The sequence below is a fragment of the Myodes glareolus genome, chromosome 7 (genome assembly GCF_982192425.1).
Source record: "Myodes glareolus chromosome 7, mMyoGla1.1, whole genome shotgun sequence".
NCBI lineage: Eukaryota > Metazoa > Chordata > Mammalia > Rodentia > Cricetidae > Myodes > Myodes glareolus.
This window is the reverse complement of record NC_142032.1, coordinates 38,543,951-38,569,303: the sequence shown is the minus strand read 5'-3', so window position 1 is coordinate 38,569,303 and position 25,353 is coordinate 38,543,951. Positions and strand designations below refer to the sequence as shown.

Sequence of the window (25,353 nt, the reverse complement as noted above, 5' to 3'; positions counted from 1 at the left end):
TGGGTTCAACTTGTAGCTTGTTGCTTATTGTCTGTGAGCCTAGAGCACATTCCTTGGTCCCTTGTTTTCTCCATATTTAAAAATGGAAATAGTAACAGCACTGTCTCACAAGGCAGTCACGGGCGCTAGTTTGAATTGTATTGCCCAAGAGCTCCAAACTGCCCGCAGCGTGCTGCTCAAATCCTGTACAAACAGAGGGCATTACTTTCTCACAGCATAAGCTTTTCACAGGTCCAGGCTGATGTTTCAAATTTATGAGACAGTTTACCTATCAAAATAGGTTTTCACATGGGATTCTGCCTTTGGGATGAGGGGCACCGATATTAAAAATGTATGTGTGCAGCCGGGTGGTGGTGACGCATGCTTTAATCCCAACACTCAGGAGGCAGAAGCAGGCAGATCTCTGTGAGTTCAAGGCCAGCCTGGTCTACAAGAGCTAGTTGCAGGACAGGCCCCAAAGCTACAGAGAAACCCTGTCTTGAAAAACAAACAAGCAACAACAAAGATGTACGTGTGCAAACTGAACAATTAATAATCCACAGCCATGATGTTATATCAGAACAGATGAATGATCTCAACTATCGAATGGATGCCGTTCTAGGAGCCAACACCTAGGACATTAAAAATGGTCATGTGGAAAATGGCTCCAGAATTAAAATGAAAATCTTTTCTTGATGACATAATGTGTTTCAAGCAAAATGGAATTGCATTTATGAATCTGCCTCTTACAAAGTTGTATTTCTAGGGGCTGAAGGGAATTATCTTGAGCCTTCATTACAACTCAAGGGAAAAGCAAACAGATGAGAAGAACGGAGGGAGACATTTCAGGTGAGCTATCTTGGTTTTTAAACATCTAGAAACCCCTATAAATTTCTCCCCAGACCCCAAAAGTTGATTTATTAAATTACCCTCTTACAATTTTATACAGACTTAACCTTTTTTATTTTGTTAATGGATGTTGTATTTGTTTAGTCACTTACAAGTTCAAATGAGATATCTGAATATTTATCTTAATGATTTAGACTGAGTCTCATGTAGGATGGAACACTGGCTCCAAGCCTATACGTGTCACTGAAGAACAAGGCAATATGTCTGGCAAGGGGTCTAGCTGTGACTATGCTTTTTATCATGGCGGCCTTCTGCATTTCTGGTAACCACACCAAGCATCACCAGAATCTTCTAGAAACTGAGAGATCAATTAGAGATGTGTTCAATTCACACTGTCTTCACCAGGCTCTTGTACCTACTGATATTTTTGTTGTTATATTCCTCTCTTCAAGGATCAATTTTTTTCCTTACATCTCAAAAACACATCTTTAGTGACTTGTTCAGCCAAGACCCACTAGAGATCAGTTCTCCTTGTCTTTGGAAGTATCTGCCCTAGACTCAGGAGAGGTCAGCTCTCCTAGGCTTTAGAAGTACCTGCCCTAAGGGTGAGAGTTGTGAGATTTGACTTCTAGATTAAAGTTCCAGGCTACGAAGTTGGTGGTGGCACATGCCTTTGACCCCAGCACTCAGGAGGCAGAGACAGCCAGATCTCTGTGAGTTCAAGGCTAGCCTTGTCTACAAAGTGAGTTCTATGACAGCCAGGGCTGTTATACAGAGAAACCTTGTATGAAAAAATAAAAAAAAAAAAACAACCAAACGAACAACAACAACAACAACAACAAAAAAAAAAAACAAAGCAAAGAAGTTCGGTGTGAATAATTATTTTGTAATATAAGAACCTATGAATACTGGAGAATAAAGAAGGAAACAAAAATAAAAACCTTGGAAGCCCCAAGAACACAACCCATTAAAAACTGATCAAGCAATTTGAATAATGTCAAACTTGAAGCTGCTTCACGTTCTGCCAAAGGATCATCAAATACACAGAGAATGGTAACATCAGACAGAGCTGTGCATGGCATGAAAGATCGTGGCTTGAGATGGGAGGATCAGGACTGGGGAGAAACACTGCTGCCCTAGACGCCTTCTTCACCTCTTGCTCCTGGTGATGTCTCCCAACCCTAGCAACAGAATAATATTTACTTTCCAGAGAAAGTAAGAAGAAAAAATCCACTGGGCTGGATAGTGCAGACTGGGTTACCCACATGTGTCCACCACAGAATCCAGGGGAAGGAGATCATGGTGGAGACACTGAAGGCCGAGACTTACTCTGAGTCCTGTCTGCTTGATCAGCTTTCAGGAGGGTTTCATCCAGAACCTTTCGTTCCTGGTAAAACAACTAGAAAGATCGAAAAGCCTTCTCTGAGGACTCTGATGGGTCCACGAAGAAAGGCATAACCATGGACTACCGAGGTTTTCTAGAGTGCATGCCTTGGTCAGATCCTTTGCCCTGACGCTTACTCAGACCTTCCCATCAACTTTTAAACTCTCCCACAACTAGACACGAACAGACACCCAAGACAGATGAGGGAGGACTTTGACATGCAAGAAAGAGATCAACCAGACAAACTACAAACAGAGAAAATAAATAAATGAAGCAGTTTGGAGGAAAAATAAACTATGCTGGGAGAGAAAACTTCAAAATAAAGTTATTATTGATGTTCTTAAATAGATGAACAGTGATATGAAATCCGAGAAACAAGGTTGGAATGTTACTTCAAAAGCCAAATTCAAGGAACATAAAAGAACTCTCAGAGATAGAAAACATGGCAGAATTGAAGCTCAACAGAAAGTATGGAAAGGTGCGTTGAATCTGTCTCCTAGGAAGCAGTGAAAAAGCTATAGAAAGAAAACAGAATCCATGATTATATAGAATATAACTACGTATTTATGTTTGCTTTTTATATAGAAACATATTAAATGTTATACTATATTTTAGTATAGTTATATTATAGTATATAGTATACTATATTATAGTATATATATTAATAAGGAAGCAAAGGCAGGCAGGACTCTGAGTTCAAGGACAGCCTGGTCTACATAAAGAATTGCAAGCCACACAGAGCTACATAGCGAGACCTTGTCTCAAAACGAACTAAAATAACAGCATTTTATTAAGCCATCTAGGAAGGTCAAGATCTGCACAGAGTTGTAGAAAAAGAGAACAAAGAAAGTGAATGAGAAGAAAATTAATGTTTTAAGAAAACTTCTGTGAGCTCCCAGACTGAATAGCTCACAAAATTCACAGAACAATATACATGAAATAGACTCCTGCCAAGACATAACATTAAGAACTACCAGGAAAGCGGGAGCAAGAAGATCATAAAACCTTTCGAAAGGCAAATTCAAGTCATGCACACCCAAAAATGAAGCAGACCTCTAATGATGTGAACATTGATGATTGAGCTAAATAAAACCATACTATAACTGTTAAAATATGAGTCTGAGAAGTATGTGTGTATACAGTTGGGACAAAAGGAGGGAACTCCCTACCCATTATTCTTCTTTCTGTTTTGTCAAAATACCCAACTGCAACAACTTAAAAAAAAGGAAGGGTTTGTTTGAGCTCAAGGTGTAGGAAGGGAAATGGTCTACCATGGCAGAGAAGGTGTGGCTTGGTCACACTGTGCCTGTAGTCAAGAAACAGAGTTGAACACTTATGGTTTCTTAGTACAGTCCCTAGCCTATGGAATTATGACATGAACATTCAGGGTTAAACTTCTCTGGAAATGTCCTTATAGACTCCCACAGAGTTTTGTTTCTGACTTCTTAAAGACTTGCTGGTGTCATTGGCTTTCTGTAGTTTCCCTCAATTTCCAATAGTCATGGTGAAGTTCTAATTGGCCTTGCTAAGATTTCGGATCTTTTAAGAATCCCTGTAGTGGGGCTGGGAAAACGACACTGTCAGTAAAGTGCATGCCACGTGAGCATGAGGAACTGAGTTCAAGCCCCTCCCACCCCCACACCCAGAGCAGATGTAACAGCATGTCCCTCTGGTTCCAGTACAGGGGAGGCAGAGGCAGGATGAATTCCAGGTTCAATGAGAGACCATGTCTCAAAATATAACGTGGTCTCATCTATGTGCGTGCACGCGTCCAAATGAACCTGCTCTCTTTCTCTCTCTCTCTCTCTCTCTCTCTCTCTCTCTCTCTCTCTCTCTTCCACATATTGTATAGGAGTACAGTTGCATACTGGGCCAATCAACAGCCATGGATGAAGATTTCTACCCACGAGGTTAAATCGATGGAGACAGCACAAGAGCCTTTGGATACCATTCAGAGTCACCATGAGTAATGAGTCTTTTGCTACAAAAAGCATGCTCAGTGGAATGATGTTATGAAATGCTGTAGATCTGAAAGAGAACTGAAACCAATTCAGACCTTGTAATCCCTCCAGGAGCTCCAGAAGCAGCAGGAAGGAGTCCGTAAAGCTCCCCACCATCTCATCACTGACTCACTTTTCCCCCCATCCCCAAATTACATAAGAGTTTAGGGGAGCATCCTGTGCCTTGGCTGTCAAGCATGAGACTCAGTAGTGGCAATAGGAGCATTTGGAATTGAACCCCTAGCAATTTAGCTTACCTGGAACCAAGAATAGTAGAATACACTTATTGACAGCAAAAATACCCAAAGCTTGCTTTATTTGGAAAAAGGTTTTCAGAATCACTTTTTTCTACTTCAGAGAAAAAAACACACTGTTGAAGAAAATGCAAATGAAGAAGAGAATAGTCAAATGATAATTAGCACAAGCTATTTTGACACCCCCAATTCCTGCATCTCCCATAGACCTTGAACAAATCCCTTTAGTTTGTTATTATTTGGTTTCCCTAGCTCCACAGTGAAAATAGCGTCGCAGCCTGACTGAGAAGTTCATTGGATTCACTCTTGTGGACTGTCTGGGCAGGTGAAAGTTGTTCCTTTCCAATGTGTAGAGTCTGTAAAATAACATAGCAGGAATCAGCAAATGTTCACTTTTGTGCACAAATGTTAGTACAAATAATGAAATGAAACTTTATGTATTACTGTTAGCATTGCCCTGGTTTTCAAAGGCCTAAGCACACTGGTTCCCAGTTGCAAATACAGCTCCACCCAATGCATCCTGCCTCCTGTTGTCTTGGTGGCCTGTTGGCTTTGGATACAGAGGAGGGGAAGTAACTCAGCAAATGAGCAAGAGGGCCAATCTGCCCTTCTTGCCAGAACCCTAGTTTTTGTTTCCTAATCTTGCTCATCCTCATGCAATTAAGCTGCAAGACTGAATTCAGGTATGCTTTCCCAAGAACCTCTCCAATGCATGATTTTCAAAGCCCTCTCTGGCTCTGAAGCAACTAGCTTGATCCTTTACATACAAGTGACATTTGTTTTACTTTATGAGAAAAAATGATAAATCCATCAAGACTTTCCAAGACCCCCAACTTAATTAAAGGAGGACAATAAACAAAAGAAGATGACCTTTTCCGTATCACTATAACTATGCCATCATTAACGAATTTCATTCCAGGAGAGACTGCAATGAGCAATTGTAGTTTAGTTCCGCATTTCACTGCCGATGACGGGCGGGCAGACTGCTGGTTATCATTTTAAGTAGTTAAAATACTGTTACTAAGCCATTCTTCTAAAATGTACATGAACATTAAAAGTAGACTAATATATTCTAAAGCAGTAGGTTTTTGCTTAGAATTTCGGGGTCGTATTAATGATTTATCATTCTTCTTTCAGCTGAAAATGGCAATCAGAGAGGAAGAATTATGGGGCTGACTGAGCTTCACTAAATCCTCCCTGGGAGTACTGTGAACCTTTATTATGTTACCCCATTGAAGGGAATTAGTTTTACATTGATGAATAGCCAAAGCAAATTTTGCCATTGTGGTGGGAGACAAAAAATGCGCATTTTTAAGAGCAAATGTGCATTATAATGTGCTGAGAAATTCAAAGGAACCACTCTGAGCACTGAATGCACAAGAAAACTCCAGAACCAGGGGTAGCGACAGGAAGGAAGTCTCCTGATTTGACTTTTTCCTAAAATCTGATCTCAAGTTCTAAATACTTTCTTTCAACAGTCTTCAATATCTTTCAAGAGTTTCTCCAAAAATGAAACTCAGGGCTAATTCCGTGATTAACAAGTTTTTGTTTGTTACATCTTATTGCTCCCAGACCAGCCTGGCTTGGTGGAAGCATGCTTGCTGACCAGTAGCAGGGGCTCACTCAGGGCCTTCAGTGCAGTGGGCCTGTCACTAACTCCAGCTCCAAGAGCATCAGACTCGGTGTCAAACTGCATGGGTTCCAACCTCAGTGACTCCAATCATTAGTTCTGAGACTTTGAAACAAATTCACCGGCCACTCACTTTCCTCTGTAAACAAGAGATGACAACAGTCACTCTCTCCTAGAATGAAGCAAGATACTTCATGGGAAGTGATTGGTACCAGCCTAACATGTGTTAAATAGTAGGCACTAAATATCAGCCATAAGCTTTGATGATTCAATGAACTCCAACTATAGAGCTGATTTACTAGTTAGAAATTAGGCTGGAGTTGGGCAGTGGTGGCACATGCCTTTAATCCTAGCACTCAGGAGGCAGAGGCAAATCTCTGAGTTTGAGGCCAGCCTGGTCTACAAGAGCTAGTTCCAGAAAAACTAGGACTGTTACACAGAGAAACCCTGTCTCTGAAAAAAATAACGGGGCGGGGGGGGGGGGAGGGAGGGAGAGAAAGAGGAAGGGAGAGAGGGAGGGAAGGAGGGAGAGAGGGAGAGAGGGAGGGAGGGAGGGAGGAAGGAAGGAGTAAGTTAGGCCGGGTCTGTCCTTATAAGCAAAGGGAGAATTTACTAGAATTCAGTGATTCAGTAGGCTGTTCCTTGGCAGAAAGTATAAACCTGGAGAATAATATGAACCTCAAGTAAGCAGAAACTAGAATATGGTCCTTAATACCAGCAAAGCAATGTTAGAGAGAACACAGGGGAGTACAAAGTACATTGGACTTGAAGTGGAAAAGAACCTGGATCCAAGTCTTAGCTTGTTCACTGGAGCGGACTGAAAAGTCACTTTCCCACTTTTGTGTAATCCTTAAGTCGCCCCCAACACCTAGGGACATGACTATATGTAAAATGTGCATTGAGCCCATTGTTTCTCTCTACCTTTACGACAGTTTGGTTTCAGATGCAGGCACGCATTCTCCAAACAGTGACTAACACACAAGCCCATGGCTAGACTCCACGCCTGGCAGGTTCTCTGGTTTGAGGACCAGGGCCTCTGCCATCACGCCAGTTTATTTCATCTCGCCTTCAGAGTCTTGCTGCCACGCTCTGTTGTTTATTATACTGTGCCACGATAAAAGACTAGACTGCTGTGTATCCCAGGAATCTATAAACCAAAATATTAGCTTGTGTGTCGAGGGGGATAAAATAAACAGTAAAAGCAGAGTGGAAAAGAAGGGCTGCAAAATGTACCCCAAACCCAAAGGAGAATCGTCCACATCAGACCTGGTGCCAGAGGGAGCTGTAGAAATGATGACAGCCTCAAACGAGGGACAGTTTTCTTAGGTAGAGGCTCCTTGGCAAAGGGTAGATGTCATCATCAGAATTTACATGATCATAACATGTCAGGGTGTTTTTCCCACCTGACGATCTCTGGATGTGTCTGGGAATTATCAGAATGCCAATAACCACCGACGGAGTCAGAAAACTCACAGCTTACTCCATCAGGACTCGAGGAGAGGAGGCATTTGGAATTCTTGAAAGTCTTTAGGTTTCTAAAAATGTGGAGTGCCTCACCATTTCACTCACCCCAAACATTTGTCTTACATTAATCTGATGCTTAAATGCCTTCTAGGGATTTAGACAACTGCCCTTAAATACAGGAAGCAGAATCCAGGCTCACATTTACACAAATAACAAACCCAAAGGCCAGACAGAACTAAAAGTGCAGTGGTATTAGCAAAGCCCAGAACACCTGAGAACATCGTATGTTGTAAGGATGTGGGGCCTTCCTACACATGGCAACAGTCAAATGTGTGTGTGTGCTCTATACAGATCAGTGTGATGATCTCTATCCTCAATCTAAATACTCCTACGATTTAATCCTGCTTGTGCTGGGTTGGTCAACTTGACATAAGTTAGCATCAACTGGGAAAGAAAACATCAATTAAGAAAAATGCCTCCATCTAATTGGCCCGTAGACAAGTGTGTGAGGCATTTTCTTGATTAATGATTGATGTGAGAGGGCCCAACACACAGTGGGTGGTGCCACCCCTGGGCAGATGGTTTTGGGTTGAAAGCAGGCTGGGAAAGTCATGGAGAGCAAACAAGTAGGGAAGCAGTGTTCCTTCATAGCTGTCTTCAGCTCCTGCCTATAGGGTTCGGCCTTCGGTTCCTGAGCAGGCTTCCCTCAGTGATGGGCTGTGATCAGGATGAATAACCCAAATAAATCTTTTCTACTCCAAGTTGTTTTGGTCGCTGTGTTTTGTCACAGTTATAGAAAGCAAACTGATACACTGCATTTCCAAAGGACCAGATTTCTGTTGCCAGTTTCCACAGTGGGCAGCTCACAGCCACCTACAACTCCAGTTCCAGGGCATCTGGGGCCTTCTTCTGACTTTTGCAGGCACTAGCCACATACATGACACACATACATACATGTAGGCAAAATTCTCATACACATAAAATAAATTAAGACAATAAAAAGCTTTGGATTTTCAAAGTATGGGAACTGTAAAGGCTATCAGGACTTTTAGAGTTGGATTGTATTTTACATTATGAGTAAGCATGAACTCTTGGGGGCAGTGGTGGAAGGTAACTAGAAGTGATTGATTTTTTGAGCATCAAGTTGACAGGAGGTACCATTGTGCGGGTTAGTGATGATTATCAGTTTGGCAAATCCTAGAATCAGGACTAAAAGCATTTGGAAATGTCTGTGGAGGGTTACCTTGATTACAATAACTGAAGTCGGGATACACGCCCTCTCTGGGCGGCACCACTCCCTAGGCATTCGTTGCTTTCTATTCCTGAGTATGTGTACAATGTGATGGGTTTTTCGAAGCTCCTGCTGCCTTGGATTACTCACTGTGATGGACTGTAACCTGGAACTGTGAGCTGCTATAAGTCCTTCCTGCCCCCAGCTGCTTTTGTCAGGATGTTTTATTATGGCAATAGGAAAAGAAGCTCAAACAGGAGTGACTGTTTTGTAGTTGATGGCTACTGTTTTTATAGTGGTCTATTCATGAATAGTGATTGTTGTCGCCCAGAGAGCTCAGTTCGCAGAAAAGGACTGAGAATGAAGCCTGGTTTCTGAAAAACTGGTTTAATAGAGGTAAATACTATTTCAATTTTGCTATGATCTAGTTACTCTTGAACCTCACAAGTATTTCTACTGAAAGAAGAAAGGTTACTTAAAAAATAAGTATCTAAGTTCAGATATTTAAATTCCAATGAAAGTACACAAGTAACATGAAAAGCCAAGACAATAAAGTCTCCTCAAATTATGCCAACCTTACAATGTCTCCTAAAGAAAGCAACTTAGATGAAACTCCAAAGACTAAAAGATGATTACAAATATGTTCAAAAAACTCAAAGAAGGCACAAATAAACTCCTGAGTGGATTCCAAAAGGCCACAAACTCATTCTTTGGCTAAATTAAAATGTCTCTATAGAAGAAGAAAATGGAATTAAATAAAGAGATAGAAATATGAACCAAATTAAAATGCTATAAATGAAACCTAAATAAGTTAAATGCTCAGTGGACACTGACTAATAGAATGGAGCATAGAGAAGATGGAGTATTGGGGCTTGAAGATATGGTGGAATGATGTGGGATGTCCTTCTATATATGTGTTGCTTTTATTGGTTGATGAATGAAGCTATTTTGGCCAATGGCTTAGCAGAGTAAAGCCAGGCAGGAAATCTGAACTGAGATATAGAAAGTAGGCAGAGTCAAGGAGATGCCATGGAGCCGCCCAAGAAGCAAGATGTGAGGTAACAAACCACGAGCCTTGTGGTAACATATAAAATAATAGAAATGGGTTAATTTAAGACGTAAAAGCTAGGTATGAATACGCCTGAACTGTTGACCAAACAGTGTTGTAGTTAATATAGTTTTGTGTGATTGTTTAGGTCTAGGTGGCTGGGAAAACAAAGTGCAGTCTCTGTCTACAGTGAAAGAATCAGAACACTCAGTAAATGACCAAGATAAATTATTTAAAACATATGGAAAGCAACATGAGAGACCTTGTGGACACCATAAAAAGACCAAATCTACAAATTATGGCCACAGACAAGGGAGAACTCCATACCAAAGTCATAGAAAACAATGTTGACACAGCCATAACAGAGTTTTCTCCAAATATAGAAAAAGGGATGTTTATCTAGACACACTACTAAACAGACAGGGTCAGAGAAGAAATGTCCTACATCACAGTGTAATGAAAACACTAACTATGCGGGACAAAGAAAGTGTGTTGAAAGGTGCAGCAAACAAGTCACGTAGAAAGACAGGAGCATGAGAATAACAGTTTCTCAGTAGAAACAAACAAACAAAAAAACAGAAGGATCTGAAAAGATATAACTCATCATCAGAAATACTACCTAGCCCAATGGGTAGCAAAACTATCTGCAATCACAAAAGAGAAAGAAAACTTTTCATGACAAAGCAGGCTTAAGAGATTTATGACCATTATATCAGATTTGCAGAGGATACTGGAAAGATTAAACACACACACACACACACACACACACACACACACACACACACCCAGGAGAACACAGGCAGAAAGTACTGCTAAATTAGTTGAAAAAGATAGAGAGCACTTCATATTGATTAAGGGAACTCTCCATCGAGAAGACATTAAATTCTAAGCATATGTGCACTGAGCACAGCCTCACCCAGTTACATAAACGAATGCTACCAGATACAAAGTCACGGGTCGATGCCACTACAGTAATAGTGAGTGACTTCAAATCCCACTGTCACAAATAGAGACCAGCATGACAAAAATAAACAGAGAAACATTGGGGTTAGACGATACCATAGATCAAAAGGACCTACCAGACAACTACAGAACATTCTATCTACATGGTGCAGAATATGCATTCTTCTCATCAGCCCATGCAGTTTTATCTGAAATAGGTTATATGTCAGGTCACACAACAAATCTTGACAAATATATTGAAATAGCTTCTTGTATCCTACCTGACTATAATAAATTAAAAATAATAAAAAACACACAAACTCATAGAGATCAAATAATAATGTATTGAACAACGAGTGACTCATTGACAAAATCAATAAAAAAATTCATAGACTTAAGTGAAAATTAAATACAACATAGCCATGCATGTGGGAAACAATGGAATTGTCCTATAGGGAAGTTTACTAAGTTCCTACATTAAAACAAAAATCAGAGAGATCACAAACAAATACTTGAAGCCTTGGGAAAGCAAAAACAAACCAAACCCCAAAGCAGTAGACAAAAGGGGTCGGTTAAGAACAGGGCAAGTGGGACCAAAGAGATGGCTCAGTGGTAAAGAGAACTAGCTGCTCTGCTGAATCCAGGTTCCCTTCCGAGGACCCACATGGCAGCTCACAGCTGTCTGTAACTCCAGTTCCAGGGGATCAATCTGAGCGGCACAAGCGCAGACATAGCAGATGGTCACTAACACACGCACGCATAAAAACTCTTTTTAAAGAACAGAGTAGAAAGTAGTGAGATACAAATAATTTTTAAAAAAAAAATCAATGAAGCAAAGAGTTGATTCTTTGAAAAATTAAACATGATCAAGAAGCTCCTAGTTAAAGTAACCAATAGAAAGAGAAGATTAAAACTAGATGGAAAGAGAACCATACCACTAATGAAATTTACAAATCACAAGAGCACACCTTAAAATGTTATATTCCACTAAATTAGAAAACCTAACAAATATGAATAGATGCAAGTGACACACTGAGATCAAACCAAGATGAAAGAAATAGCTTCAACAGATCTATAGCAAGCAGCAAAATTGAAATAATAATAATAATTAATAATAATAATAATCTTCTAACTAAGAAAATCCATGTTCAGATGAATTCACTGAAGACTTCCACCAGAGCTTTAAACACCTGACACTAATCCTTTGAGCATCATTCCATAAAATAGGAAATGAAGAAACATCAAATTTTTATGAAGCAGTATCATCAGGATATCAAAAATCAGACAGATAAGCAAGAAAGTCATATAAGATCTCCCTAATGAACATAGATACAAAAGGTCTCTCTAGAGCACATGAAAATGAAATTGAAGATTATATCAAAAAGATAATTAACTATGATCCAATTAACTTTGTTCCAAAAAATGTGGGACTGGTTTAACACACAAAAATCAGTAAAGGTGGCACAGTCACATAAATAAAGTTAAGGATCATCTAGGTAGACACTGAAAAGGTCCTGGACAAAATTCAGTATCTCTTCATGGTAAAACCCCAAAGAGACGAGGAAGAGAAGGATCCTATCTCAATGTCAAAGGCTATATACAACAAACCTTTAGTCACTATTATGTCAAAATAGAGAAAATCTCAAAGCAGTTCCATTAAGTTCAGGAATATTCAACACAGTGCTTGAAGTCTTAGCTACAGCAATAACATAAAAGACGGATATTGGAAATGAATTTAATGGCTGAAGCCCTTGATCTGAATATTTCCCAGGGTTCCCTTGATCTGAATATCATGAAGGATTTAAAGAAGTGAGAGTCTGACTGGCATGAACCAAGGAGTGCTAGAGTGTCTCCCTCCATATGCTCAAAACAAGTATAACGCTGCCAGTAGTCTTTAGAGGATGCTGCAACCTTCATGCCACATTGCACGGGTACATAACAGGTCACTCATGTTACATGCTCCCTCTGCTCATAATCCCTGGTCGTGTGATGGGATGATCAGTCCTCTATTTGAAGGTATATGTCTCCTTTGACAGTAAGTCTCACAGCATAACTGCCAAAGGGTAACATTGTTGGTGAGATTTAACATTCAGCCCTGGAGTTAGCTTTAGGAAATGCAGATGGTAGAGAAGCAAGTTAGATTCTACCAGGAAGACACAGGTGGATAATTTGAGAATACTGAACAATCTGCAAGGCCTATTTCTTCCAAACCAACTTCTTATGCATTTAGTCTAATCGTATATGCTTAAGCGTATCCCTGTCATAGAAACCAACCTGTCCACTGCCAAAGCCAACATAAGTAAAATTTATGAACTCATCAAGAGTTGAATAATTCAACATGAATCATTCAAGAAACAACCAAAAAATAATGTCATTAGGACAAATCAGTACAAATTTGATTTCATGAAATAATTTATTATTACAATATGAGTATTCTAGGTACTGCACATTCAAGTTCAGTTGTAACCATATTACAGAAAGGGAGGATTTACTCAGACTGTCATGGTCATGTCTTCTTCAAACTAGAGGGACTGTGGCTTCTTGTAGTTTATTAGTCCTCTAAGGTCATGAGAGCTCCTATAATGGTTTGAAATTATTTTGTGTACTTAAAGTTTCCCAGGACTAAGTTAAGAATTACAACGTTAAGATAGCTAGCAGATACATTCAAATATGTTAACTATGTTTAAAAACTTCCCCACATATTTGCCACCCACGGCTGTTATGAGATTTACCGTCTCAGCAAAGGTGGGACCCAAACAATGCAATGAAATTGACTAGATTGCCGAGAACCACAGTGGTGCCACTTCCAGGCCATCTCATTAGCAGAAACATTTGTAGCCAACCTATTTGGGACACCCTTGGAAAAGAGATAAGTGAAGACTATCAAAAGAACATACCTCTTTTAGAGCAGGGCTTTATTTATCAAAAGCTTGCAACAAAGACGAACATTAGATGAGTGTAATGGTTTCATTATTCCCCCTACAGGAGTAGAAAAGATGTCAAGCCACTCGAGAATCTGCTGAGTTTAGAGTAAATCAGCACAAAGTTGTGTACTGTCCTTTGCCTTGAGAAAGAATAAACATTTAGAAGAAATTAGAAGCAAAGATAATTGCTTCTGGTTTCCTATCTGTTGGGTCCCAATAAATGAATACAGTGCCATCCATACTCTGGCTTGAGGTATTACTTACTCTTCAAATGACATCTCATCTTGAGAAATAAAGACATGCCCAGCCATGGATGCTCCCAACAGGCACCACAGCTGATTTGTCCAGTTTAACCCACAGAGACCTCAGTCCTGGGCTATGAACTATGATAATCAGACCAAACCATTGCAGCAGAGACAGTATTTTACATTTCTGTAATAGAACTCTTGACATACTTAGTGTTTCCCACTCCAGTCTAGCCCTTTAAAGCATTTATTTTAGTATAACCATTAGAGTAGCAGTTCTCAACCTGGGGGTCGTGATGCCTTTGGGGGTTCAATGACCCTTTCACAGGGCTTGCATATTAGATATCCTGCAAATCAGATATTGACATTAAGATTCATAATAGTAGAATAATTACAGCTATGAAGTAGCAGCAAAAATAATTTTATGGCTGGCGGTCACCCCAACATGAGGAACTGTATTAATGTGAGAACCACTGCTTTAGAGAATGGAGTTGAAGTCTCTCTACCTCTGAGTTCCTTTCAAGAGGCAAGTCTTTGAATCACTGTTTCTTCCTGTGTAACATGGAGATAAAGTAACTAACTCTTAGAATCACTGAAGGACTAAGTGAGAAAAATCACGACGTCCTCCAAATTTGGTCTGCATACTACCTTCACCCCAGTGCTCAGCATCTGCTGCAGATGTGTTTATGGAAGGGCGAGGCAGCCTTCATGGGGGACTGCAAGTCCTAGTTGGTGACAGGAAGGCAAACTGATATAATGCATCAATTACAATCTGTGAGGACTTCCAACCTGGGTTCCAGAATTCCTCAGGGACTCAGAGGATACAGGTACCTCAGCATCCCTCTGAAGAGTACAAATCTTTCCACATGAGCTAATATCACACAACTCAGTGGTCAGCATGGCTTTGGTTCTACCACATTCTCTGGGGATGGTAAGGCACAGCGGGGGCTGCTCAAACTATGCTTCTGTACCGGGAAGGGAGATTATGGCTTTACTCTGTTCATGAGAAGATCAGCACTGCAGTACTGTTTTCATCAGGTCTAAGCAGCTGACACAAGGTCCTGAGGCATCCATCGGTTCAGGTCAAGCTAGTTCCTTTAGACTTAGGATAATGGCTCTCCTTACAGAAGAAACAAAGTTCCCACTTGACATGAGGGGGGAAATGATATTAGTTTGGGTACCTATTACGATGAGATAGCCCTGGAAATGAGTGGGAAGGAACCTTGAAAACATGAAGCTGAACTATTGGACCTGCACACTGGTGTTCATTGCTGTGCTATTCACACAACTCAGTTATAGAGTCATCCTGATGTCATTCCTGTGGATGAAGCTGTCAGGTCCAGACTCGACGAGATGGTGCAGTAGCTAAGGGTGTTTGCTGAGTCTGGTGATCTGAGTCCCACCCCTGAAACTCATGGTGAAAGATGAGAGCTCCCCAAAATTGTCCTCTGGTTCCCACATGCTGGGTACGGCATGCACTTGGGTACACATGGATGTGTGTTCACACACACACCCACACACACCACAGATATACTATTAATACTACAACTCCTAATAGTAATAAACATTTTTTAAATGAAAAGGTGGCATATATACACCGCAGCGTATAATGCAACCACATACAAGACTGAAATGACGTCATTTGCAGGAATAGAGACGGAACTAAAGTGCCTCATATTAAGTGAAACAAATCAGATTCAGAGAAACAAATGCCATGTGTTTCCTATCATGTGCAGTATCAATTTTTTAAAAATACATGGAAATGGAAGGGTGTATAATTGTTGGTACATGGGCAAGTGGGGACAGGGAGGGAGGCAGAAATGGTTAAAAGACAAACGATCATGATTGCAGTTTTTGTGTGGAAATGTCATAATGACGTCATGAAATGGTATATGCTAATAGGCTTTTTCTTTTAAATCACTGGCAGTGCTAGAAACATGACTGCAGTGTGCAAGCATGAAGCCCTGAGTTCAGATCCCCAGAAGCCACATAAGAACAAGAAAAGGTAGGGAGTGGAAACGTGTGTCTGTTATCCAGTGCTAGCAGTGGGGTGGAGGGTAGAGACAAGCCATGCTTTGAGCTCGCTGGGCAGTCACTGCAGCCAATCCCTGAGTCCCGATTCAGGGAGAGACCCTGTCAATGTAGCAAACAGTAGAGGAAGACACTGCCATTGACCTGTGGTCACTGTGTGCACAGGAACATGCACATACACACACACACACACACACACACACACACACACGCTCCAAGGGTGGTCGATTTTTAAACGCACGGGCTCGCTGAAAATGCATCCATGCTTTGACAATGCAGCCATGTGGTATATGTGCTGCCTTTCTTTCTTGTTTTTATTCTTACCTATGTCTGACAATTTATTGAATTGTATGGCATGCATTTAAAAAATAAATTCCAATCTTTTTAGAACTAAAGAAAACTTTTATGCTTCCCGAACTCTTTATGTATGGCTGAGCAGCACAGTAGCACATTCAGTGCTAGCAGTCTCCTCTCCCCAAGGGCTGTATTTACTGTTAGGAAATGTCTTTACTCTAGAGCCAGTCTGATGCTCCCGACTGCCAAACATCACGGAATTGGTTTTTGAAGGGGGGAAAAAATCACACTATTAAAACTTTTCACAAAAAAGAAATCACTGAGAGGCCTTTGCTCGGCACACAGCCTGGCTGGGATTGAAGCAGCTGAGGACACACTGAAAGAACTTGGCTGTTAGAGGCCAACGGAAATTCTGAAGCATGGCTGGAGCCAGCTCACCAACCAACCCAACCATAGGCACAAGCCGGCAGCCTTTGGCTCTGGGAGGCAAACTGTGGCCGTGAAAAGAACTTGAAAATTCGGACATGCACACGCACACACACACACACACACACACACACACACACACACACACACCAGACTTTCTTACTTGCTGAGGCTCCTCCCTCACCAAGAGGAGAGTTCTTCTGTGTCTCTAGAATGAGGGCTGTCAGGTGACTGATTTGGTGGTCAAAAAGGACCTTGTGCTACTGCTTCACCTTTTGCAGCCTGAGCAACCAGGCTGCTGTCAAAGGGACGGGTGGGGAAGGAACACTGAAGGTCATGGCTTTAGACAGAGGAAACCACCCTGGGTGTCCATCTTGGCTGAGGCTGGAGACTATTTGCAGCTTCTGGTCGGCTGCAGCTCCTGAGAACTCAAGAAGAGGATGGAGTTGTTGCGTTCGCTCAGTTGCTTGTTGAAGACATAACCAAAAGATCCCAAGAGCTGATATGGGAATCATGAATGAGAGAGACAAGAGTGGAAAACTGATTATAAAGACGATGTTTAATATAACTAAAACAAGATGGATTCTTGCTTTTTATCAGAATTTAGGAGTATAAGAATTATTTGAAAGAGCAAACAATAAGCAAATGGAATAATGTTTTGATAAAGTTGCAAAAACAATTTAGCTTTTACATGTTAGAGAAGAATTTATGATACTACCTTTACTGTATGTTTCTTTCTCTCTTTTTTCTTATTGAAAATAACTCAATACATAAAAACAGAAAACATGCTAGCTTATCGATGGATATATCTAATACATACAGCAACACCCCCCCAGGAAGGAATTAAGAGATGCACCCAGGCATGGGGTGGGCTTCTCAAGGGAGAGCCGCAGTTAGCCTCCTTTGCAAAGGACAGGAGTTTGGTGAGCTCAAGTTACACCTGTAAAGTTTGCTAAGAAGCCTCTCCTTCGTTGTGACACTGGCCCCAAAGTGTAGTTTATAACAGTTGAAAGTTAAGGAATTTTCTTTAATAAGTAAAGTCGTAAGGTGGATTTATGAAGGACACTTTAGGTTTAGCAAAGAGAGGGAAATCCTCAGACTGTAACAGCTTACTTGCCGAAGCCAGCGTTGTGCCTGGAGACGTCTGCAGACAAACACGGGCCCCTCAGTAGACAAGGTTTATCAGTTTCCTGACACCGTCAGTTGGACAGGCAAGCCAGGCCCAGAAACAATGGGCCATTTTTCTTCCTCAGGCATGCTCCAAGGTACCTTCCATGTCACTATAATGTTCTCTGTTTTCTTACCCTGCCTCAAAATCCGAGTCCTGACATCAGTAATGACCCACCTCTGTGCATCTAAAATACCGCTGCTCTCCCCAGAGCTTCGCGGAAACAGCTCCTCTTTATTCTCGTTAGCACCCCAGGAAGGAGACGCCATGACCTTGTCTGCTTCCACAGGAGGTAACCGAGGCTCAGGGAAGCATCCTGCCAAGCTCTCCACCACCAGCCACACAGCCAGCTTCACCTTGGACTCTGAGATCTGAGGTTGCCATCTTTCTGACTTGTCACCTTTACATCACTGGTTCCCCAGCCCACAACACAACACAACAGCTGGACCTCCTGATGACTCAGAAAGTGAAGTTGACTGCAGGCCATAACTAGCCTCTGGCTAAGGCTGTGATTTTATCATATCGGAAGAGCACACGATAATGGTGTCTAGCCACTCACGGGGCCTCAGTTCCAGAAAATTCTACCAGGTGGATGCAGAAGTATGCCAGAATACAGAAGCCAACACCTCTAACCGAGATTCACAGCCGCTGGTGGAGACAGCGAAGCTGGGGAGGGGAGAGACTTTCCCAGGAACACCAGCTAGGAATGAGTAGAGCTGGGATTTAGGGTCATCTGGGGCTAAGAATCCTTTGCCCTGTATCTTCTCAGTCCCAAGTGGTTCGTGGCTTTGCTCCAGGGCCTTCAGGTTTTTGCCTTCCCCAGGGCTCCTGGCTGCTAGTATGACACACATTTCATCCGGCTGAAGATACATGGAGACTCTGCCTGGAAGCTTGGGAAAGGAATTTTCCCCATGTCAGAAACAGCGTTGAAGAGTGTGATCCAGAGTACTTCCGCTTCTGATATGTCGACTGAAGCCCTGATGGTGATTAAAATGATGTGCCATGGAAATTATGGGATGTAACTGAAGATTCCTGGCTGAATAATAAATGAGGCACTTTGTTCCTGTCTGGTCTGATGGGCCACAGAGGGAGAGGAGATTGTAGGAGGTAAAGGTTTTCAGGTAAAGTAACAGAATAGAGGTTTCCGTTTGTTCCAACAATTTCTATCAAATTTGCTCATGAGTTGTCTGTAGCTAACAGCAAACCTGTTTCCTTCCCAGTGGAATCCGGTGGCAATTGCTTTAAACACAGCCACGAAATAAGCACAGTTTGCTACTGTCTTCCGCCCTCTGGCTTCTTTTCTCCCCTAAACTAAGAGGGAAAAGGAAAAAATAAATTAAATGGGATTAGTCCTTGCTAGGCTAAGACCAGCTGATGACTTTCCAAAGGAACACACAGTTTAAAAATTGGCACATTGTCCAACGGGAAATTCTCAAAATCGAGCTGATCTTCAAAAAAAGCAGACCAAGACAATCAATTCATACTGACAAAGGACGGGCCTGTCCCTTTACAATGTTGATTGCTCTAAGAGGTTGGATTTAATAGCTTGGAGAAATCAGGCCATTGTCCCCCCACCTCTGCCTCCCCCCCCCCCTCGCCCCGATAGAGAGTTAAGGAGTTCTGTCCCCCCACCTCTGCCTCCCACCCCCAGATAGAGAGTTAAGGAGTTCTGTCCCCCCACCTCATCCCACAGCTCCTTCACTCTGTCAACCCTCCCTTTTCATGAAGCTCCTTTTCAGGTTTTGAAGGGAGCCTCCGTTATGGTTTAAATAAAACAGCGCCATTCCCCAAGTGGCTGCAGCAGGCCATGAGGAGCAGCAAGTCCCATGTAGGGAGCTGAGAGGCAGGTGACAGGCCTCATCCGGTCAGCAGTCCCACGAGGAGCTGCAGCCACGGCAGGTGAGAGACAGAGACCTATTAGGCATGCTATGCAAAGAAAGTGGATATTTATTTAGTGGGTTATGGAGGGGAAGGGGGAAGGGAAGAAGGGAGAAGAGCAGAGAGAGAGAGTCAGAGGGAAAGGAGGGAGAGAAGGGGAAAAGGGGTGAAGGGGGAAGAAGGGAGAGAGGCAGAAGCTGCCTCTTTGGGAGAGAGAAGAAAGGGAAGGTGCTCAGGCCAGAAAGATCTGCTTGTATCAGCGGACAGGAGAGAAAGTGGACGGAGCTTTTATCTTAAAGGACAGGACATTTCCATCTCTTTTTCATAATAAAAAGGTGGGAGGTTAGACACAACAGGTTAAAGGAATTGGGACAGTGGATTCTCAAGACCATTTTCTGTTTATCTGTGGGCGTTGTCCTGGGTGGGGGGAGACCTGAGAAAGCTGGGTGACGGTCACATCCTGGCTTAGCTGGTCTCTTTGCTTCTGTCCGGTATTTGTGGTATGAAAATGTCTGGTGTCTCTTACACCTGTATAAGGTATTGGCAGAACAGAGGACAAAGTTAAGTTTAGAAAAAAAAATTTCGGACCAGGGAATTGAGAGAGGTATATCTGACCAGTTTAAGGTGCATCCTTTAATTTGGCTCCCTGGAACTCACAAGAATTTTTTGGGTTTGTGAAAACATAAGTTTTAAACAGCAGCATATTTATATCAGGATGGTTGTGACAGACATTTTTGCATAATGAAAAGTATCTTTAAGACTATGAAAGGCAGCATGAGAGAGAATTTTGTTAACTCGTGCTTTTTGAAATTTGTTTAGTGAGGCTGTCCTTTTAAATGACAAAACCTGTCAGCTGTCAAAGTGCATCAGAGATCTTTGAGAAGGATACATTTTTATTTGAGTTATTGATTAAAAAATGACAGAGAACTTACTTGGTTGGCACCCAGAGCCCCTCCTCGGGGTCCTCCATTGTCACTGAGGTCGTATTTTTCTTTTGCTGTTTAATGCAGGGCCTGCCAGGCTCCAGAAGATCCTGTAGGCTAAGAAATCTGTAGGAAGACAAGCCTACTTTGACCTGAGAAGCTGGGTTGTCGATTCCAGAGATTCTGTCTACTCTCTGGAGATCTTTAGTTTAGATGAAAGGCAGTTTTTCCCAGTGGTCAGCGCTTGGCAGTTGAAATGAATTGCAGATGGGCATTGTTCTGTGCCCATTTGTCTTCTGTCTTCTTTGGAGGAAGTAGAGTACTGCTGCTAGGACCCAACCTGTCTCTTTTTGTTATGAAAAGATTTTTTAAATAATTAAATGTTTGAATGCCGTATTTCCCAGATCTCTGAGCAGTTGAGGGCTGTTCATCAGGTACAACTACAGTATAGAATCTGCCTGGAGAGCTGGGTCTGAGCTTGAGTATACTGGCTCTCAACTTAACAGGTAAGATTTGCACTCATAAAAAAACAAAGAGAAAACTGCTTGCAAGAGAAGGTTAATGGCAGAACTGACAATAGTAGAGAACAGCTTAATATATTTTAAAGCAGTGTTGGATTAAGAGACTTAAAGTATGTATCAATTTAAAACATGAGGCTTATTGCTTTGTAGTCTGGAATGAGATACAACAAACAGACAATTTTAACAGTTAACAGTTAAACACAGGTGCATTTAAGTTACATGTATGTACATACACATAGTAAGCAGGAATTGGGCCAAGTGGATACTCTTGGTGGGCCCTACCAAAGGCATGCCACTGCACAAAAAACACACTTAACAGAGTCAGCAAGGGGAATTTAGAGACAAAAACATAAGTAAACTGGGGGACTAGGCAGGGTATACCTCAGTAAAGATGACAGGACTTGGTGACCTGGCTCTCTGTTAAGTTGGCGGTGAAGTCACCTGATCTCTGTTAAGATGGCGGTAGGGTCACCTGGTCACAGTCAAAATGGAAGTGGTCACATGTTGTATGGAAAAGTCACAATATTTTTAAGCCGTGAGAGTTTTAAACATATAACAAGAGAGACCTAGAGGCATAATCCACCCTATCGCTGAGCCGCTGCACGACAAGCCAACAAGCCATGATGGGGAACAAAGGCAGGAATTGAAAACAGCTGTCTGTGGAACTGACCAATCTTGTCAGCAATGGTACTGGTTGCAGGGACAGTTTGAGAGAAAGCAGAGCCAGCAGGACAACGGTGAAGCATTCAAAAGTGGGTGACTGATAGTTTGAGGGTTTATACCAAAACTGAAAACGGGAAAACCCACAAAACACCACATGGGGGGGATGTCTCCTCTCTATAGGCGGGGTGTGAAACAGCGGCGATATCACAAAGCCTATAGGAAGACGTCTCTTCTCTACAAGTGGGGTGTTGAAGCCTGACTGGATCCAGTCTCGGTGACTTGGAAGCCAGAGAGGCTAGAGGTTGCTCCAGGTGGTCTTTCACAGCAGGAACCACTGATGAGTGGTCCAAAAGAAAAGAAAAAGAAAAAGAAAGGAGAAAGGAAAATCTGAGGGACCCTGGGCCCCAAATCAAATGCACTGCACAGCGTGTGCAGTGTTAGTGCAGGAGGATCAACCCTGGGTAATCTGGTCACGTTTTTAGCTATGGGAAGCAACCAGAGATGAATGTCAGTGAAGGGCTCAATCGTAGCTGTGAAGGCTGTGGCTGGGGGCATAGAGGTCGGCGTTACAGCGGATATAATGCAGAGCTGTTGTAAAGAAACCTGGTTCGGGGTTCCATGTTTCCTCAGTAGGGAACATGGAGAGCCTGACCGAGTCACGAGCATCAAATGTTATGATAAAAATAAAATGGTGCTGTTTCTCAAGTGGCGGGCAGTGAGAAGCAGCAAGTCCCACACAGCTGGTGAGACAGTGGGGCAGCCAATCCCACAAGGAACTGCAGCCGTGGTGGGTAAGTAACAGATGGATAGGCATGCCATGCTGAGAAAGTGGGCATTTATTTAGTGGGTTATGGAGGGAAAAGGGGATGGAGGGAAGGGAAAAAGGGAGAAGATGTGTGTGTGTGTGTGTGTGTGTGAGAGAGAGAGAGAGAGAGAGAGAGAGAAACAGAGTGGGGGGGAGAGGAAAAGCAGGAAGAAGGGAGAAAGGCAGAAGCTGCCTCTTTAGGAGAGAGATGGAAAGGAAGGAGCTCATGCCAGAAGTAGAAGGAGATCTGCTTACCTGAGTGGACGGGGGAGGGGGGCGGAGAGGGGGAAGGAATAATGGGCGGAAGGGAATGGGTAGAGCTTGTCTCTTAAAGGAACAGGACAGACCATTATAGCCTCACTTTTTCTTCATAGCCCTGTTACATTGTCTTAATAGAATGTGCTGCTCCTTTCGAATGGTCTTCCTTCTCTATGTCGCATCATGCTCCTGATGATCTTCTCCTAATATGGTTAGTTCAAATGTGTCAGCTGCTTTTCCAAGCCAACTGCTAACACCCTATTCTTTTATCCTACATGAACCCACTCAATACATATTTAGTGTCTGGTCCTCTACAAAGAGTCTTCATTGGGTGCACAGAATGGTGGATGCTGTCCTGAATTAAGTGGTGAACAGGAAGGAACCCTTGCTTAAGCCATGCTAAAAGAACCTACGGCTATGATCAGGGGAGCAAACGGGTGGCTCGGGGACTTCTCTGTTGTTGGCCCAGTGATTTCAGCATTTCAGAGCAAGGGTAGGGGATGGAGGAATATTTCTACTGGCTTCCTGACCCCTGAGCCATGATGCTTCTTTACTCCAGTATAGGAGACACTCTTGCAGAATTCATTAGCACCATGATTATTTTATATCAAAAATTTAAAGATTTCAGGCATCCTGAGCTGGTTCTATGATCCATAAAGTGGAGCTACCTACTGTAAACTCAGATCTCAATTAATCCCAAGTGGCCTGGAGCCCAAGCCTATGGAAATCCTGATGGTGACCAGATCTTTAGGAAATGATATTATCAACAGCTATGGGGAATCTCACATCAAACAAAGACAGTCACTCTCCCTCTCCCTGTCTTCTTACTCCCACACATCCAAGCCTCCCAAATCTCTTCAACATCTAGAATTTACTTTGACTTATAATTTCAGAGGGTTCACACAATTATGCTCGGAACTGCACGGCAACTAGACTGGGCGACTTTGAGGTTGTAGGAGCTTGCAGTAGTGGGAGCTTATAGTGGAGGGAGTTCGCAAGGTGGGAGCATGCATGGAGGGAGCTTGCAGTGGTGGGAGCTTGCATAGGGGGAGCTTGCAGTGGTGGCTTCTCACATAGCACTGATCAGGAAGAAGAGTCCTTGGGTCAGAAGTGGGCATGGTTGTAATCCCCAAGGCCCATGACTAATCATCACCATCTATCAGTAGATCTCCATGTTCAAAAGGTTTCCTAACCTCTACAAACAAGGTCATCATGTGGGAACCAAGTATTCAAACATGGGAGCCCATGGGAGACACTTCATACTCAAGTTGTAACACTCTACTTTCCGGCCTTCATAGTCTCATGGCTTCCTCATAAAGGAAATACACTCAGTTCCAAATTCTTAACAGTCCCAACATTGTTCAAGAGACCAAAGTTTTAATGTGATCTCTTCACTGTGGGCCCCCATGAAAACCTTTTAAGTTACATACTTCCAATACATAGTGACATCAACACTCCACTCCCAAAGGAAGAGAAAAATAGAAAGGAAACACTGCGCCAAAGCAAGATTGAAACTCGGCAAGATGAACACCAAACCTTCTAGCTCCTCATCCAGCATCTGGGAAACATAGCAGCAGCATCTGTCTCTACAACATTTGTGTAACCCTGCCTTTATAGGTCAGCCTTCTGTGTCACATGGGGCCTTTCTCGAGGGCCAGTTCCACTCAAGGTCTGCAGCTTTCCTCAGTACACATTCCTGGCATCTGTGACATTCCAGGGTCTCTATGGAAACTTAGGGCTCACAATCACCACTTTACATATCGGTCCCTCGGGACCTATTTTTAGTGACTCCAGCTCTGCCCCTCACTGGTTGGCCTTCTCGCCTGTCCCCGGAACCTTGGTGTTAGCCTCTGTGATCCTGTGACTCATGCACTAGGCTTCACCTTGTATCAGTTTATTATTACAGTTTATTATTACCAATGGGGCGGTTACAGGGGTTTAAGTCATTATTTGGTCATTCACCTATCTATCCACCTTTTTTTTTTTTAAATTCATTGTAAATATTTTGATAAAGCAGCTTATCTAACATGTATATTTCAAGACAGGGTTTCGCTGTGTAGCCCTGGCTATCCTGGAATTCACTTTTTAAATCAGGCTGCCCCAAACTCACAAAGATCCCCCTGCCTCTGTCTCCTGAGTGCTAGGATTAAAGGCATGCACCACCACTGCCCAGCAACTTGTTTATATTTTAACCTCAACTCCAGACCCATACTTTGGCATACTTTACAGCTTAAGAACAGAGTGATTTAGAGCGCATTTAGTCTACTGAGAACAGCTGATCTCCTTTGCCAGGGCCTACCAGTCACGCTTTCCCCCAGGTACCAAAGGAAGCTGCATCTTAGACAAATGAGAGAATCTGAAGAGAGGCTATTTGTTCTGCTAAAGGCAATAATGCGGCACAACTTTAAAACTCTGGTGATTTCATCACACCCCTGG

At 42.4% G+C, this 25,353-nt stretch overlaps 1 long non-coding RNA gene across 1 annotated transcript; it reads right to left on the bottom strand.

The window, feature by feature from the left end:
• Positions 1-4,511: 4,511 nt before the first annotated feature.
• On the bottom strand, positions 4,512-24,610 carry LOC148121355 (uncharacterized). Its single transcript, XR_015738255.1, has 2 exons — positions 24,454-24,610; positions 4,512-4,822 (listed from the first exon to the last, which is right to left on the bottom strand). It is a non-coding gene; the product is annotated as an uncharacterized LOC148121355 (long non-coding RNA).
• Positions 24,611-25,353: the final 743 nt, after the last annotated feature.